A 6,255-nucleotide genomic window follows, 5' to 3' on the forward strand; every position below is an offset into this window, starting at 1 on the left:
AAAGAGGGTCTGTGACCGAGCTTCAATACCTGGGTTGTGCCATGGGCAACAGCAAAAGGCAGAAGCTGTTGGGGTATCTGTTGCAGTTGTCAGTGTGCCCCCAGTGAGAAGGTAACACCCCATGTCCCTGCAAGAGGAGACACCCAGGTCTTGCCCGTCGTGAGCACACGTCACGTCTGGTGAACTTGGTGCCTTCAGCATCTCCCGCAGAGCTCCAGAGGGCAAAAATCTCTCCAGCAGACACAGGGGAACAGATTACCGGTGGGATAATACTGCCTGCATTTGGGGAGCACTGTGCAGAGCGAGTGGCTGTTTGTGGCCTGCGTTTCTTCAAAGAAGAGAGCTGTGGTTTCTGTTTGGACTGAGCAGCTCCTGCAGATGTTCCTAGGAAGGACGTGGCAGAGCTGCGATTCTGTGCGGCACGTTTTCGTGTTGTGTCAAGGTGTTTCGGGGTATGGAAGCAGACTGCCAGCCTGAAGTCCTGGGCTCCAGAAATAACCACTTCCACCTGCTCCGAGTTTAACGCTGCATTTCATAGTTTGGCTTAGACAGAAGAAAGCGAAACTGTCTCTGGTCAGGAGCGTGTGGGGAAAACGACTTCTTGAATCCAGATGGCGTGGCCGGTGCGGCCCGGGCTCCGGGTCGGAGCTCCCCGTGGAGGGCTGGGGTCGGGGAGGCTCCGGGGAGGGCTGCGGCTCTGCTCGGGGTCCCTGGGGAGCGGCACGGGCGGGGGCTGGCTGTGGGGGAGGCGTGGGGCTGCGGGCGAGGGCTGCGGGGCTGGGGCTGGGGGCGAGGGCTGGGCGCGAGCGGGGAAGGGCCGAGAGCTGCGGGGACTCTGCGGGCGGAGCAGGGCAGCGGCGGCAGCGGCGGGGCCGGGCGCGGGGCGGCTGCGCCGGCCTCAGGGCGGCACCGAGCCTGCCCGCCCTCAGGGCTGCCGCCCGCGCCTGGCCAATTAGCTCGCGAGGGGAGGCCGCGAGCCAATGGGGGCCTGGGGGGCGGGCTGTGTCCTGAGCGACGTGCCGGCCGCCCAATGGCGTGCTCCGGCGGGGCTGTCCCTGCTGCCAGGCGTGGGGCCGGCGGGGTGCAGCGCCCCCTGCCCGCCGCCTCCTGCGCCTGGGCCAGGGCTCGCCCGGGCCCGGCCCGTGGGCGGGTGGGGGGCGGCGGGGGCCTCTGCCCCGCGGCCGCGCAGGAGCGGCCTGCTGTGCGCAGAGGGAGCAGGAGACGCAGCGGCACAGGATGGCGGAGCAGGAAATTCCGCCGGAGCGCAGGAGATCGCTTGTTCACTGTGAAGGGGCCGAAGGCGGGCAGAGGTTCCCCGAGAGGCTGCGGAGTCTCCGCTCCGGGAGAGACTCCAGACCGGCCCCTCCTGCTCCAGGGCAGCCTTCTCCAGGGGACCCTGCTTGATCCGCGGGGCTGGACCAGACCAGCTCCCCAGGTCCCTGCCAAGCTCGGCTGCTCCAGCCCCTCCCAGTCCCTGCGCTGCCGCTGCCTCGCGGGGTCGGCGGGAGCCCAGTGCGCGCGTGGGCCGAGGGGTGGCAGGTTGGGTGGTCAGTGTGCGGGTGGGGCTAGCGGGGAAGGGGTTGTGTTAGCAGTTAGGGTCGAGGCTGCTCCTTGGGGTTTCTGCTTGGGGGTTGGTGTTGCGGGTGGAGCCGGGGACGGGGGGTGGCTGTACTGGGTGGGGGCCGGGAGGAGGATTGGGGGGAGGTTCTGCTGTGGTGCTTCGGGGTGCTGGTGCTTGTGGTGAGCGCTGGCGAGCTCTGTGGGGGACTGGGTGATGGCTGGAGGTGAGGGCTGGGGGAAGGTTGGCGTGGTGATGCTGGGGCTGAGGGTTGGGGTGAGGTGAGCGCCAGGGAAAGGGGTGAGAGGTGTGTGTCTTGGCTCAGCGGTGGGGTTTGGGCTGAGGGGTTGGAGTCGGGGCCGGGGCTGGTTCAGGAGCAGGGCTTGGGGTTAGCGGTTGGTGCCCGGTAGGTGAGTGGCTGCAGCGCCTGGTCCGTCGGGGCTGAAGCGGGAGGGAGGTGGCCGTGCGCAGCCCCGCGCTGCCCCTGGAGCTGCCTCCCGCTGCCTCCGGCAGCTCTGTCCTCCGTGGGGCAGCGGCGCTCGGGCCCTGGGGCCACGGCGGCGGCGGCTGCTGCTCGTGGAGCCGCTGCGGGCAGCAGAGGTGACCTCAGCGCCGCCATGCGCGGGGCCGCTGGGACCCGCCTGGTGACCCGCCGCGGCCCCGCAGTGTCCGGGAGGACGGCGCCGGGAGAGGGCAGGAGCGCGCGGGGCTCGGGCAGGAGCCGCCGAGCGCAGCCGCGACTTTCCCTGCCGCCCCAGCAGCCCCGCGGAGCCGAGGCATTTCCCAAGGCCTTCCCACCTCCCGTGCTGGGTGGGAGCCACGGGGCTGGGCTGGGGCTGGGCAGCGTGGCGGGGCCACGGGGGCCCTCGGCCGTGGTGGGGCAGAGCCTTGCGGAAGGGGCTGTGGGGCAGGAGAGCTGGCGCCAGGGCCAAGGCGGGCGAGGGGACGCCGCAGCGCCGCTACCACCCCTGCGTGGACCTGCCCGGCTCTGCCTTAAAAAGTCTACCCCTCTGGCCTCTGCTCTGCCCCGCAGGATGGAGGAGAGACCCCCCAGCCACCCCCGGGCGGCCTGGGAGAAGGAGGGCGGTCGCCCGCGCAGTCCCCAGGCACCCCAGGAGCGGGACGGGACTCCCCAGGGCAGCAGCTCTCCCCAGGCGTCCTCTGAGGGCTGCAGGGCCCAGGTGTCACGGAGCCCGTGGAGCAGTGAGTGAGGGGCCGCGCGGGGCTGGGCCGGGCCGGGGCCGGGGAGCGCGTCCTGCTCTGCACAGGGCTCCCGTCTGCCTGCACGCTGGCACTGGGGTGCCCGGGGCGGTGGCACGGAGGCCGAGCTCGGTGCGCTCAGTGTCTCCAGGCCTCCTGGCTCTCTGGCTTTTGCAGGGGCCAAGTTTTCCATCTGCAGCTGGTCGGACCTGTCGAGAGAGGATGAGGAAGCCCTGGAGTTCATCCAGGCCTTTGTGAGCGGCACACAGAAGGTAGCTGCAGCCACGTCCAGCCGGGCTGGGCCTGAGTCTCCCTGTGGGTCGCGCCAGCTCTGCTGCCAGGCTGCGGGGGGGCTGCTGGCTGTGCAGAGCTGCTCCCGGCCAGGGGACATGCGCACCGCTGCAGCCCCCTCGCTGCTCTGCTCCTGCTGCTCTTTCCCCTGCCCTTCACGCTCACTCCGTCTCTCTTCCCCGTGCGTCAGGAAGAGGTGCAGAAGCTCAAGTTCCTGGAGTGCATCTGCACCCTCTGCAGAGGCAGCAGCTCCAAGGCCTTGTCGTGGGGCCTGGATGTTTTCTGCTGCACGTACGACCTGGCCGAGCATATCAAGGTGAGGGCCCATGCAGCAGCTGTGAGTACGGGCTCAAGGGCAGCTGGGCACAAGCACAGCTCTTTGGAGAGGACTTGGGCACTGGGAGGACTGGGGCAGATAGGCACTGGCAAAGAGCTGGGCATCCAGGTGGCCTTGAGAAGCCCTGCGAGCTGAGACCTCAGAGGGGGGGTCATTGTGGGCTGCAGTGCAGGGATGGGGGCCTCAGGCCTCTGCTAGCCTCACAGAGTGCTGCTGGCTGTGCTGGCGCTGGGTGGTGGCACTTTCAGTGTGGCATCCTGGTTGTGCTCTCCAGGTGCTGCTGGAGGAGGAGCCGATGGAGCAGCTGGGCACAGCAGTGCGTCAGCAAGCCATGCTTGCTCTCACGGCGATGAGGTACGTACATCAGCCCCTGGTTTGGCCCAGACCTCTCCAGAGCATGGTCCTGATGGCACCGTGCCTGCCTGGGAGGTGTCCCCCCATCGTGGAGGGAGGCTGGTGGTTCTGCCCGCTGGGCCTCTGCTCTCCCCGGCCCCGGATTTGTCCTCAGGGCAGATGGGAGGGCACAGGGCTACCTGCAGCTGCCCAGGGCACCTTGGCCTTCACCAGAGAAGGGGAGGCAGATGGTTGAGGAAGCGTGAGGCCTACCAAGAAGGACTGTCCTCTGTCCCAGGAGCAGTGTCATGGAAGGAAGGAGTACCCCCCCCAACACACGCAGGGCTGCGTGTGGCAGCGTCGGACCAGCCCGACGACTCCTGCCCCAGAGGTCCACATCCACCTTGCCAGGGCATCAAGGCAGTGCTGCCAGCGCCAGTGTTGAGCAAGCGCCTCTCTCTCTTTGCAGTGCCGTGGAGCCGGTTCTGGAGGGCAAAAAGAGCATCCTCCTGCACACCTGCTTCAGGAGTGTCTTCTTGCTTCCTGCCAAAGAAGATATGAAGAACCTGGACACCTGCCTCTATTCCAAGGTATGCACTGGGCGAGTGACGGGGAGCCTGTCAGCCCCTCTGCTCTTGCCCCTGCCCGGCCTGTGCTGAGAGACGACTACAAGATCACAGGCAGGGCCTGATCTCAGCTTTGCTTTCCCACCCTCCTCCCTTCTACTCCTTCCTCTGGGTGTGGCCACGGGCAAAGCCCAGAGGCTGGTGTGTGCCAGGGAGCGGTGAAAGAGTGTCACAACCCTCTGTGCTCCTTGCAGACCCTGGACAGCATGGATAACATGCTGGAGGTGCTGGTGCTCAATTCTGCCACTTCCAGCCTCCTGGAGCTGCAGAATATCTTGCAGGTGTGGCATTTGCAAAGAGTGGGCTTCACAGGGACTGTTCCTCAGCTCAGGGGGAAGCGATACCCTCAGGTGGCCATTTCCTATCTCAGTGCCATGTGGAGGCTGCAGAGTGCAGGGAGGGAGCCCACCTCCCTTAGGTGACCGGGAGTCTCATGTGCACTGATCCTGGGGTGCGCTGGCTGCAGCCCAAGTCCCTTCTGCTTCCAGAGACGACTCCTAGGTCATGAGAAAGCCTTGCCTGCTGCACTCCAGGGCCAACTCTGCCCTTAAAGCCTTTCCTGCACCAAAGATGTGGGAGGAATTGTGTCCTTTTTCTCTCAGCACCACATAGACGGCAGCTACTGCTGCGATCCCCCTGCCCGCCCCCCGTCCCTTGTCCTTTGCTTTCCAGCTCTGAATGGGGCAGGGCCCTGCTAGGACCTGCCCATCCTGCAAGGGCAGCCCAGCTGAGAAGGCTGGTTCTTTTGCCATCCAGGAGGCCATAGCCCAACCTCCCCAAGCAGACCGCCAGGGAATGTTCTGCATGCAGGGCGATGTTCTGGAGGGGGAGTGTCTGAGAAGGGTGCCTGTGCGGGGGGTGTGCGGTTTCCTGCCTTCATGAACTATCAGTGCAGCCAGGGGCTGAGGAGAGCTGCTTCTGCTGGAGCAGGTGTCAGCTCCCCAGGCAGACCAGTAGCCTTTGTCCTCCCAGCTCCTGTTGCCCTTCACCAACTCGGAGAGAGCAGCTGTGCGTGAGAGGGCCGTGGGGAGGATTGGGAGGCTGAGCAATGTGCTGTCCAACTATTCCTCGCTGGAGGTAAGGAGGCAGGCGCCTCCCAGCCACCCCTTTGCCCCTTGCCTGAGGACCAGAGCAGCCTTCAGCTCCGGGGTGCCTGTGAGGGAAGCCTGGCCAGAGGTCAAAGCGCTCAGCAAGGCCCTGCCCTGAGGCAAAAGCTCTTTGTTCCTCTTGCCATGAGCTTCTCTCTGCAGGCGTTTTTTTCTGAGGCCCCAGCTGTGCCCCAGCTCTGTGCAGGGCAGGAGTGTGCAGGGAGCACGATGTGAGGCAAGGTGTGGCAGTGCTGCCTTGCTGGTTTGGGAGGCCAGGCCTGCAGGGCCCTCCGGAGCTTTGACTCACCTGGCTTGCATGCCTGGGCAGACTCTTGGCTTCAGGGCTTTGGTGGCGACTGCCTGCCATCAGTCCTTCTAGCTGTACCGCCCGTTCCGCAGGTCTGGCACCTCTTTGGAGGAGTTGAGGAGAGCCCCAGCGGCTACGGAAGGGTCTCTGTCCCCATAGTGGGACAGCTGGTGGGGCATCTCATACTTTGCTGCGCCTGTGAGGATGCAGAGACCAGCCGTGGGGCTTTGGATGCTCTTCATTGCCTCTTCAGATTTGTGGTGCAATGAAAATGTAAGAGAAGCTGTGGTGGGCTGCATCCTTGTGGAGCTGGAGAGCCTGGCAGGGACAGGGAGGGCATCAGCCTGCCTCGGCCACTCTGCTCCGTGAGACACAGGAGCAGTAAAGAGGGCTGATGGAGCAGTAGGGCAGCAGGATGTTAGTGCCTGTGCTGGACTGCCCTGCTGTGGAAAATGCTCAGCAACCCCTGCTCGCACTAGGGATCCTGAGGTGCTTCACACCACAAAGTCCCATTG

This window comes from Rhea pennata, unplaced genomic scaffold (genome assembly GCF_028389875.1).
Source record: "Rhea pennata isolate bPtePen1 unplaced genomic scaffold, bPtePen1.pri scaffold_32, whole genome shotgun sequence".
Classification (NCBI taxonomy): Eukaryota; Metazoa; Chordata; class Aves; order Rheiformes; family Rheidae; genus Rhea; species Rhea pennata.